The sequence below is a fragment of the Salvelinus sp. IW2-2015 genome, unplaced genomic scaffold (genome assembly GCF_002910315.2).
Source record: "Salvelinus sp. IW2-2015 unplaced genomic scaffold, ASM291031v2 Un_scaffold3586, whole genome shotgun sequence".
Classification (NCBI taxonomy): domain Eukaryota; kingdom Metazoa; phylum Chordata; class Actinopteri; order Salmoniformes; family Salmonidae; genus Salvelinus; species Salvelinus sp. IW2-2015.
This window is the reverse complement of record NW_019944864.1, coordinates 66,319-78,818: the sequence shown is the minus strand read 5'-3', so window position 1 is coordinate 78,818 and position 12,500 is coordinate 66,319. Positions and strand designations below refer to the sequence as shown.

Sequence of the window (12,500 nt, the reverse complement as noted above, 5' to 3'; positions counted from 1 at the left end):
AATGTTTGAGTGTTTGTATGTGTGTGAATGTTTGAGTGTGTGTATGTTGTGTGAATGTTTGAGTGTGTGTATGTGTGTGTAGTTGAGTGTGTGTATGTTGTGTACTGTTTGAGTGTGTGGTGTTGTTGAGTGTGTGTGTGTGTGTGTGTGTGTGTGTGTGTGTGTGTGTGTGTGTGTGTGTGTGTGTGTGTGTGTGTGTGTGTGTGTGTGTGTGTGTGTGAATGTTTGAGTGTTTGTATGTGTGTGAATGTTTGAGTGTGTGTATGTGTGTGAATGTTTGAGTGTGTGTATGTGTGTGAATGTTTGAGTGTGTGTGTGTGTGTGTGGTGTGTGTGTGTGTGTGTGTGTGTGTGTGTGTGTGTGTGTGTGTGTGTGTGTGTGTGTGTGTGAATGTTTGAGTGTTTGTATGTGTGTGAATGTTTGAGTGTGTGAATGTGTGTGAATGTTTGAGTGTTGTATGTGTGGGAATGTTTGAGTGTGTGTATGTTGTGTGAATGTTTGAGTGTGTGTATGTGAATGTTTGAGTGAGTGTGTGTGTGTGTGTGAATGTTGAGTTGTGTATGTGTGGTGATGTTTGAGTGTGTGTATGTGTGTGAATGTTTGAGTGTGTGTATGTGAATGTTTTGATGTGTGTATGTGTGTGAATGTTTGAGTGTGTGTATGTGTGGGAATGTTTGAGTGTGTGTGTGTATGTTGTGTGAATGTTTTGAGTGTGGTATGTGAATGTTGAGTGTGTGTGTGTGTTGTGTGAATGCTTGAGTGTGTATGTGTGTGAATGTTTGAGTGTGTGTATGTGTGTGAATGTTTGAGTGTGTGTATGTGAATGTTTGAGTGTGTGTATGTGTGTGAATGTTTAGTGTGTGTATTGTGTGTGAATGTTTGGAGGGTGTGTGTATGTTTGAGTGTGTGTATGTGTGTGAATGTTTGAGAGTGTGTAGTGTGAATGTTTTGAGAGTGTTTGTGTGTGTTTGAGTGTGTGTATGTGTGTGAATGTTTGAGTGTGTGTATGTGATGTTTGAGTGAGTGTGTGTGTGTGTGTTGTGAATGTTGAGTGTGTGTATGTGTGTGAATGTTTGAGTGTGTGAATGTGTGTGAATGTTTGAGTGTGTGTATGTGAATGTTTGAGTGTGTGTATGTGTGTGAATGTTTTGAGTGGTGTGTATGTGTGGGAATGTTTGAGTGTGTGTATGTGTGTGAATGTTTGAGTGTGTATGTGAATGTTTGAGTGTGTGTGTGTGTGTGTGTGAACGCTTGAGTGTGTGTATGTGTGTAATGTTTGAGTGTGTGTATGTGTGTGAATGTTTGAGTGTGTGTATGTGAAAGTTTGAGTGTGTGTATGTGTGTGAATGTTTTAGTGTGTGTATGTGTGTGAATGTTTGAGTGTGTGTATGTTTTGAGTGTGTGTATGTGTGTGAATGTTTGGAGAGTGTGTGTGTGTGTGAATGTTGAGTGTGTGTATGTGTGTGTATGTTTGAGTGTGTGTATGTGTGTGACTGTTTGAGTGTGTGTGTTTGAGTGTGTGTGATGTGTGTGTGTGTGGTGTGTGTGTGTGTGTGTGTGTGTGTGTGTGTGTGTGTGTGTGTGTGTGTGTGTGTGAATGTTTGAGTGTTTGTATGTGTGTGAATGTTTGAGTGTGTGTATGTGTGTGAATGTTTTGAGTGTGTGTATGTGTGTGAATGTTTGAGTGTGTGTGTGTGTGTGTGTGGTGTGTTGTGTGTGTGTGTGTGTGTGTGTGTGTGTGTGTGGTGTGTGTGTGTGAATATTTGAGTGTGTGTATTGTGTGTGAATGTTTGAGAGTGTGTGTGTGTGTGTGAATGTTTGAGTGTGTGTATGTGTGTGTATGTTTGAGTGTGTGTATGTGTGTGAATGTTTGAGTGTTTGTATGTGTGTGAATGTTGAGTGTGTGTATGTGTGTGAATGTTGAGTGTGTGTATGTGTTGAATGTTTGAGTGTGTGTGTGTTGTGGTGTGTGTGTGTGTGTGTGTGTGTGTGTGTGTGTGTGTGGTGATGTGTGTGTGTGTGTGTGTGTGTGTGAATGTTTGAGTGTTGTATGTATGTGAATGTTTTGAGTGTGTGTATGTGTGTGAATGTTGAGTGTGTGTATGTGTGTGAATGTTTGAGTGTTGTGTGTGTGTGTGTGTGTGTGTGTGTGTGTGTGTGTGTGTGTGTGTGGTGTGTGTGTGTGTGTGTGTGTGATATTTTGAGTGTGTGTATGTGTGTGAATGTTGTGCGTGTGTGTGTGTGTGTGTGGTGTGTGTGTGTGTGTGTGTGTGTGTGTGTGTGTGTGTGTGTGTGTGTGTGTGTGTGTCGTGTGAATATTTGAGTGTGTGGTATGTGTGTGAATGTTTGTGTGTGTGGTGTGTGTGGTGTGTGTGTGTTGTGTGTGTGTGTGTGTGTGGTGTGTGTGTGTGTGGTGTGTGTGAACGTTGAGTGTGTGTATGGTGTGTGAATGTTTGAGTGTGTGTATGTGTGTGATGTTTGACGTGTGTGTATGTGAAGTTTGAGTGTGTGTATGTGTGTGAAGTTTTAGTGTGTGGTATGTTTGAGTGTGTGTATGTTTGAGTGTGTGTATGTGTGTATGTTGAGTGTGTGTGTTGTGAATGTTTGGAGTGTGTGTGATGTGTGTGTATGTTTGAGTGTGTGTATGTGTGTGACTGTTTGAGTGGGTGTGTGTGTGTGTGTGGTGTGTGTGTGTGTGTGTGTGTGTGTGTGTGTGTGTGGTGTGTGTGTGTGTGTGGTGTGTGTGTGTGTGTGTGGTGTGTGTGTGATGTGTGAATGTTTGAGTGTTTGTATGTGTGTGAATGTTGTGAGTGTGTGAATGTGTGTGAATGTTGAGTGTGTGTATGTGTGTGTATGTTTGAGTGTGTGTATGTGTGTGACTGTTTGAGTGTGTGTGTTTGAGTGTGTGTGTGTGTGTGTGTGTGTGTGTGTGTGTGTGTGTGTGTGTGTGTGTGTGTGTGTGTGTGTGTGTGTGTGTGTGTGTGAATGTTTGAGTGTTTGTATGTGTGTGAATGTTTGAGTGTGTGTATGTGTTGAATGTTTGAGTTGTGTGTGTGTGGTGTGTGTGTGTGTGTGTGTGTGTGTGTGTGTGTGTGTGTGTGTGTGTGTGTGTGTGTGTGTGTGTAGTGTGTGTGTGTGTGTGTGTGTGGTGTTTTGTGTGTGTGTGTGTGTGTGTGTGAATATTTGAGTGTGTGAATGTTTGTGCGTGGTGTGTGTGTGTGTGTGTGTGTGTTGTGTGTTGGTGTGTGTGTGGAATATTTGAGTGTGTGTATGTGTGGAATGTTTGATGTGTGTATGTGAATGTTGAGTGAGTGTGTGTGTGTGTGTGTGGATGCTTGAGTGTGTGTATGTGTGTGAATGTTTGAGTGTGTGTATGTGTGGGAAGTGGTGTGTGATGTGTGTGAATGTTTGAGTGTGTGTATTGAATGTTTGAGGTGGTGTGTGTGTGTGAATGCTTGAGTGTGTGTATGTGTGTGAATGTTTGAGTGTGTGTATGTTGTGAATGTTGAGTGTTGTATGTGATGTTTGAGTGTGTGTATGTGTGTGATAGTTTGATGTGGTGTATGCTGTGTGAATGTTTGAGTGTGTGTATGTATGTGAATGTTTGAGTGTGTGTATGTGTGTGAATGTTTGAGTGTGTGTATGAGTGGTGTGTATGTGTGTGAATGTTTGAGTGTGTGGTATGAATGTTTGAGTGTGTGTTTTGAGTGTGTGTATGTGTGTTTGAGTGTGTGTATGTGTGTGTGTATTGAGTGTGTGTATGTGTGTGTCTCTTTCCTCTTTATATTCTGTAGGTGTATGAAATAGTCACATACTCAGCAACCAAACCCGATCACCCCTTGGCCCGCTCTTACTCCCTCTTTCAAAATTACCTCATATCTCTCTCCCTTTTTATGCTAAACCATCTCCCCCTCCCTCACTCACACACTCCCTCCTCTCTCTCTCTCTCTCTCTCTCTCTCTCTCTCCTTCTCCTCTCTCTCTCTCTCTCTCTCTCTCTGTGTCGCAGTCACAGTGAACCATCTCCATCTCTCTCCTGCTCCCTCGTTCTCTTTCTCTCTCTCTGTCTGTCTGCTCTTAAGTATGAACGGGACTGGGAGAGCTAGGCCCTCGCTCTCTCTCTCTCCATCGCTCTCTCCTCCTCTCCTCCCCTCCCTCGGCTCGTACTCGCTGCTCTCTCGCTGGAAGACGAGAAGGAGGAGGAGGAGGGGGGGGGAAATGGCGATGGGGGGATGCGGCGAGGAGGATCTCTCCCTCTCTTCTTCCTGGCCGTCGCTAGGCCCCATGAATAGGAGTGTCTGGTTCATTTACAGGTACTGGCTGTTTTTGATTTCTCACTGGTCGCAGGGCTGGAGGATAGAGGGGTGGTGAGAGGGAGGGAGGGAGGGAGGCAGGGAGAGGAGCATGCATGTGGACATGGATGGTAGACTGGAGTGATTAGGAAGACTAATCGATAGACAGATGGGATGTGTTGCAATGCATGAGCCTGTACGTGCGTCCGTGTGTGCGTCCGTGTGTGTGTGTGTGTCTGTGTGTGTGTGTGTAGTGAGGAAGGAGAGACGCATGCACAGCCCGGTACATTAGCAGTAACGTTACAGCCTAGCTGTGTCTCCATGTACATTAATCACTCTCCTCTCCCTCTCCTTTCCGTGTCTGTACGTCTGCCTTCAGTAGCAACACAGTACCGACACAACTGTCTGATAATTGCTGCTTCTCTCATCTGCAGAATGTGTGTGTGTGTCGTGTTTCTGGGTCTCTGTGTGTGACGGTCTGTGAGCTGTTGTTGATTGAGAACAAGGTATAGGAGGCAGATCTATAACATGTATTCCCGCTAGTGGCTCTGCTTCAACTGTGTCTGCATATGGTGTGTGTARGTGTGTGTGTTATCAATGTGTGTCCCTGTGTATGTYTACAAACATTAGTGTGCATGTCACAGCACTGAAATGGTATAAGAGAATGAGAAGTGGTTTGAGGGGTGCATGCCGTGCCATGGGTAGCAGTCCCCCTTGTTATGCTTCTAGATGATGTTACCAATACTTATAGCAGAGCTGGGACGATAAACCCAAAATGATCCACACCGACCATACCGATCACGTATCGCAGGCATTTTGCTGTTACCGTTCATTACGATAAGTATCCCATACTAGAGAAATGTGAAGTTCTACACGTGCTTTTACACCTGCATTGCTGTTTGGGGTTCTAGGCTGGGTTTCTGTACAGCACTTTGTGACATCAGCTGATGTAAGAAGGGCTTTATAAATACATTTGATTGAAGTTTGAAATTAAATAAGTTTGCTAATATGGGTGATTGTTAATGGGACAACCATCAAACTAGTAGTAGTAGTTTAAAGGATAATAGTTATAAACTGTGGTGCACATTAATTAATGTTATAAACTGTGGTGCACATTAAGGTATAAACGTGGTCCCAATGCAGCGTATAAACGTGTCACGTTAATAAATGTATAAAACGGTCACAGAAGTTAGTAAACGTGGTCAACATTAACTAATAGTAAACAACGCAGTGGTTGCACAAATAATGTATACAACGTGTCACATATAAAGTAAAAACTGTGTTCACATCTAAATTAATGTTAAAGAACTCGTGGCACATTAATTATGCATAACAACTGGTGTGCACAAATAAGTGATAAAACTCGTGGTGCACATTAATTAATGTAATCACTGTCGTGCACATCAATGCATAAACTTAGGATGCAACATAATGTTATAAACGGGTGCACATTAATATCAACTGTGGGCACATATTAGTTATGGAAACGAGTGATGCGACAACATACATGTTTAAAGAACTGGCGTGCACTCTTAATCGAAATTTAAGAACTGTGGGTGCAACACATAACTGTAAATGTCACGTAACATGTGGTGGCACATAAATTTAAGATCTTATAGAACCGATGGTTCAGCAATAATAATGTTATAGAACGTGGTCTCAAAAATTAAATGTTAAGAACCCGTTCACATGTAATGGTCTATGAAAACTGTGTGCATTAAATGTTATGAAACTGTGGTTCACATTAATTAATGTTATAAACTGTGGTGCACATTAATAATGTATAAACTGTGGTGCACATTAATTAATATAAAACTGTGGTGCACCATTAATGTCATGTATAAACTGTGCGTGCAACATATGTATTAAACCGATTCACTCATTAATCGTGTTCGGAATAGCAGCATTTAAGTGAAGAATTATCACGATAGGCTGTGAGGCCATATCACCCCACTCTAACTTAAGATTGTGGCATGGATCCAGTTACCGTTGGAGATACAGCAAGGTATGTATGTTGGAGATGCGTTGTGGAGGAACCATTGTTAGATGATTGTGTGGTGTATTACGCGTAATGCACAACCTTGATTGGTGACAAGACTTATGACAGGGACTTGTGTCAGTATAGATACCACTGGGCTGCAGTCCAGAGGAATTGTTCGTGTGAGGAACCATAACAACCTAACAAACCAAATCCCTATGTGCCGGTTCCCAAAATTCAACACCTTATCCCATATAGATCCCATTCATCCTGGTCAACAGTGGGCACTAGGCTCAATTATGAGGAAGTTGCATACAGATGGAGCAGTCCGTGATTGTGTGCTCATTGGTTCATGCTGGCAAATGACTGTATTTAAGTGAGTTGCTAGCCGAGTTCTATGCCAGTGGAGGGGACGGCATGGAGTAAAGAAGAAGAAGGAAGAAAAACATCAAGCAACATACCGCAGTAAAGCATTATAAAGAAAAACAGTATGTGACAGTAGCTGGTTGAACATCATTGGATGACACTTGGTTAGCTAACTCAGTGACATTATATGTGGGTTGAATTTGGGATGACTGGTTAACTAACTAAACTAGGTCTTCCAAAAGGAGAATCAAGTGCTGACATGCAGGTCTTGTGGGTATTTCTCACTGTCTTCTGTGGTCTTTCCATGATAAGCCCATGTACTATAGTTAGATAGCAACTGGAAACTGCCAATATATCCGTCATCTCCCATACCATTATCCCCTGTTTATTCATGAGGCTATTTTAGGCGAGGCGGACAAACATAACCTGACCCTTCTATTGGCTCTAACATGTGAGGGTTCTTCTTCTTCTTTTGGATGACTACGTCTGTGTCATCAGAGCACCTAGCTGTGCATACATTTCCTCTTCCAGTGTAGTCAGACCTCTCTATGTTACACCGAGCTAGATCCTACGTCCAGTAGCTTGTTGCTCAGGGCAACCGCCATCATCATATATAGCCTAGCATCTTAGAGAGTGAGGTTCTGGAACAACATCTCTGGTCTTACTGTCAACAAACCCAGCGCAATCTTACTCTACCCCTGCACCAGTCACCGACACAAGGCTGCCCAAGCGAGCCCCTGGTCTGGTGCATTATGTCATCAAGCTGACCCCTGACCCCAGAGAGATGCACAGGAAACTAAAAACCCACTGCCCAGCTCTGGGGATCCGAGTCCAGGGCAGATCAGTTAAAATGTTTATATTCATGTGCTTAAAAAATGTGCCCTCATTTCAGAAGGTCCCTGACCCCTCCCACCTCCCTCTCTCTCCCAGGATTAAGGCTCCCTCCTGGTGCAGTGTGCATGTATGCAGGGGGATACCTATCTCCTACCTCTCTCTCTCTCTCCTACCTCTCTCTCTCTTTCTCTTCTTCCTGCTGTCCCCTTTTTCCACTCCTTTTTTTAATGTATCTCATGTTATCGCTAAGTGTCTCTCCCCATCTCTCTCTGTCCTCTCTCTTAGTGACTACATCATCAAGGAGAAGACAGTGCTTCTGCAGAAAAAAGACAGTGAGGGTTTTGGCTTTGTGCTGAGAGGAGCCAAGGGTAAGGAAACACGTGCGATCAGCTGTTGATAGACAGTCAGACATACAGACAGGCCTTTAACAGGCACAAACACACACACACAGGCACACACACACAGATGAACACACTTGGACAGTCTCACTGTGCTGCATCGGCTTCATCAGTCTAGTTATATACAGTGGTTATGACATAATGTTGGTGACCCCTCTGTTCTCTGTCTTCAGCTCAGACCCCCATCGAGGAGTTCACTCCCACCCCAGCCTTCCCAGCACTGCAGTACCTGGAGTCTGTCGACGAAGGAGGCGTGGCCTGGAGAGCCGGTCTGAGAATGGGAGACTTCCTCATTGAGGTGTGTGCTGCTAGGGCATGATGGGAGCTGTAGTTGGATTCTTCACAATGACTGTTATTATGAAAAATCACCCTCTCTAACCAATTACTTGGACTTCTTCTTCTTCCCCTCTACTTCTCCCCCTCTCAGGTGAATGGTCAGAATGTGGTGAAGGTGGGACACAGGCAGGTGGTCAACATGATCAGGCAAGGTGGAAACGCCCTCATGGTCAAGGTTGTCATGGTAACACGCAACCCTGACATGGAGGATGGCCAGAGAAAGAAAAGTAAGAGACAACACAGGGTCTGGAACTACGACAACYATGATGGCGACGAGGATGAGTATGAGGACGAGGATGATGATGCTTTCCTTTCTCCACAGTCCCCCAGCAGAGTAAAAGACTAACCACTCCGGCCATCGCTCTCCGCTCCAAATCCATGACCTCAGAACTGGAGGAGATGGGTAAGACATGGGGGAGACGGGTTGGGTTCTGGGTAGAGACAGGAAAGACAGAAGGACAGAGGAGGAAAGGGAGACCAGGAATACACAGAGAGGGAAAGAGCATCTAGAAGGAATACAGAGGAATGTATAACAGAGGGAGATGTACGTCTGGAGATAGAGAGAAATGATGAGAAGAGAAGGTGAAAGACAGGAGGGATGGGTGGAGCTTAAGATGCATGAAGTGAAAAAAGCGAGAGAGGAAAGAACCCACTGTGCACAGACGTGGACGTCTATTCCACGTTGATTCAACGTAATTTTATTGAGATGATGTGGAAAAAACGTTGATTCAACCAGTGTGTGCCCAGTGGGAAAGGAAAGGCAAAAAGGGGATACAGTCACAGAGAGGTATGCTGTGATGGACAGAGGGAAGAAAAGGAGGGGAAGCAAGAGAGGCAGAGAAGTGACACTGTCATGTACTGTCTGAGTGTCCAGGGAAAGGTGTCAGAACCTTAATGGTGACAGCATTGTTAGGGTATCAACATGGATGAGAGTCTCAATGCATTTCACTGTTCTTTCAGAGGTTCCACACTGTCACTTCCAGCACCCCCACTACAGGTAACCCCCCAAACAATGACCCCACCCCCTGATCCTTCTCACTGCGCCCCCCTTTACCCCCTGACCCCCTGCACCCCCCAGCCCTATAACCCTAGCACCCCCAGACCAGTCCCACGTCTCCACAAACACCTACACTGGCTGAGTGTGTTGTTGCCAGGGTAACACTGCAGGGGGTGGGTGTCACTCGGAGGGAGACTACTGTAGATGCTGCTGCGGTCTCTACWGAGCATGCTCACTTTGCCCATGATGATGATTTATGGGAGCAGATAATATGAGAGGCAAGCGGGAGCCTCTGAGTATTCCCTATCTGATCCTAGGTCAGATTCCAGCTCATTCCAACACTCCCACATGTCACTCTCCCTTACAAGCCAGTCTGCTGGGACATTACTCCTGTCCTCAATACACACTGCTTATTATCTCATGTAGTGCAGAGCCAGGATATGATCCAGATGGTTGGGTAACTACTACTACTGTACCGCCTCCTGACATGCGCCCTCATCACCACTCCTCTCTGTGCCCCCCCGACTCCCCCTCAATCCACTTCTGTGGCCAAACCTGAACCCCCCATCACCCCTTCTCTGTGCAACACTGACTATCCCCATCTACCGCCCCTGGGTCCAACCCTGGAACTAACTGCCCCCAAAACCCACACCAGGCCTTTGTACAACACTTACGGCAACGCCTACCCCAGTCCTCTCGTGGTCCAAACCCCTGACTACCCCCATCCACCCCTACTCTGGTGCCAACCCCCTAAACTATCCCTCATCACCCTCCTCTGTGGTCCAACCACCCCTGACCTATCGCCCCCAAGCTCTAGTTCACCCCCTTCTACCTGTGTGTCCAATCCCCTGACTATCCCCCCACACCACACCCACACATGTGGTCCAAACCCCTGACATCCCTCTCACCCCTCTTGGCCATACCCCCCTGACTATCCACTCCCACACCGGCAGTCCAACCCCCCCTGACTATCCCCTCATCACCCCTCTCTGTGAGTCCAAACCTGACATCCCCATCCACCCCCTCTGTGCCAACCCCCTGAACATCCCCTCTCACTACTCAATCAACCACCACTCACACCCCTTCTGTGGTCCAAACCCCTTGAACATCCCATCATGCACCCCTCCGTGGCACCAACACACCTGACTATTCCCCTCAATCACCCTCCCTGTGTCCAACCCCTCTACTATCTCCCGCAACCCCGCTGACTATACCCCTCAATCAACCTTATTACGAGGCACCCTCTCTGGGTCCCAACCCCTGAATAATCCCTTACCTCTCTTGTCCAACCCTCCTGACATCTCCACACCGCATCACTCTTCGTGGAGTCCAAGCCCACCACCACTCATCACCCCTCTCTTGGTGGTTCCAATCCCCCTGCCCTATCCCTCACACCCCATACTCTGGCTCCTACTGACTATCCCTCATTCACCCCTCTCTGTGGTCTCCAACCCCCCTGACTACCCCTCGTCACTCTGTGCAAACCCCGGTTGCCCGTCTGTGGCACCCACCGCGACCCTGACTATCCCCCTCATCAACCCTCTCCTGTGGTCCAACCCCCCCTGACCTTTTCTATCACCCCTCTCTTGCACGTCCAACCCCCTGACTATCCCTCATTCACCCCTCTACTGTGGTCTCAACCCCCCTGACCTTCCCTCATCACCCCTCTTTGTGGTTCCAACCCCCCTGACTATATCTCTCCTCATCACGCCCTCTCTGTGGTCCAACACCCTACTATCTCAGACTATCACCCCCTCCCATCCACCGACTCAATCCTACGCATCCATACTCCTGGTCCATAACCCCTGACTACCCCTCATCACCCTCTCTGTGGTCCAACAACCCCCCTGACTATCCCCCTCATCCAACCCACCCCTCTCTCGTGGTCCAACCCCCCTGACTATCTCCCTCATCACCCCTTCTGTGTCCAACCCCCCTGACACACCCCTCACCACCCATCTGTAACCCGACTATCCCCCAATCACCCTCTCTGTGTCCCAACCCCCTGACTATCCTCATCACACCCTCTCTATGATCCTAACCCCCTACTCTCCCCCTCATCACCCCCTCTGTGGCCAACCCCCCTGACTATGCCCCTCATCACCCTCTCATATGTCAAACCCCCCTGACTCTCCCCTCATCACCCCTCTCTGTGGTCAAACCCCTGACTGACTGAGTTGACACACAGGCATGACACCCCGCCCCCAACAGACCCCCTGCCTGCCCTGATCTCCCCCCACCTGTAAACCAATGATCACTACCCCTATAGTATGGAACATCCCAAACCTACACTACACTAATGTTACAACCCCTCGTCCCACTACTACACAAACCTTAATGCTGTAATAGCAGTATATATACTGTATAACCCCACACATACATGACCCCTGTCCAGGGTGATAATGCAGCTATACTCTCCATATTTCATGTATAACCATACAGTAGATATATTTGTTTCATTTAATCTTCATAAACAAACATATGKTATAAAGATCTCTTTTCATACAAAAGTCTGTCCTGCAACTGTTCTTTATGGATCAACTTCTGCTCCTCATTCCATATGCGCGTCCCCTAAAGCAAGGTTTCAGGAGCAGAATGTGTGATGGAGCCATATCAGCCTGTGCCATATGCTTATTCTAATGCCATGAATTAATATAGCTACCTCTGACAATGCCCATTAAACTGTCTCACCTCTATGTTTGGTGCAGAGTCCCAGTTCACCTGGAAGTCACGCTGCAAGATAGCACCAGCATTAACATGGAAATGATATCACACACTTACCTGAGTTCTTCAGCGTTGTTTTAACAGCACGTTTCAATTCTAAAGCAGTAGCCTAAGCATCGATTACAAGGCTAATGACAGTATGCTATCTTTCTTTTTACTGGAAAGTTGTTCAACAGTTATTACACACAGTGTTGTTTTCTAAACTGAATGATTTGGCGTGTCTGAAATGYAATGACCCTAACGTAATTCAGCTAACATTTKAGACATTTTAACAAAACACTTAACCAGACTACTTTCCTACCACTCACCACCTCTAAAAACGTGGTCCCCACAATACACAAGCTCACAGTCACAGGGGGCTGTTTGAACCCCTCTTTAAACCCGTCTGTAGAACCCTGTGGTCTACTCACGCTCCCCTACTCTGTTTAAACCTCTGTCTTTCCTCTGAACTCACTGCACTTCCCTGGTGGGGACGCGTCACAGTGGAGAGAGGTGAGAGATTTGTGTGTGTGTGTGTGTGTGTGTGTGTGTGTGTGTGTGTGTGTGTGTGTGTGTGTGTGTGTGTGTGTGTGTGTG

General features: G+C 46.3%; 1 pseudogene; it reads left to right on the top strand.

Annotated features, from left to right (window-relative positions):
• Positions 1-12,500, top strand: part of LOC112076123 (SH3 and multiple ankyrin repeat domains protein 1-like) — a 105,276-nt pseudogene that overhangs the window by 86,529 nt on the left and 6,247 nt on the right.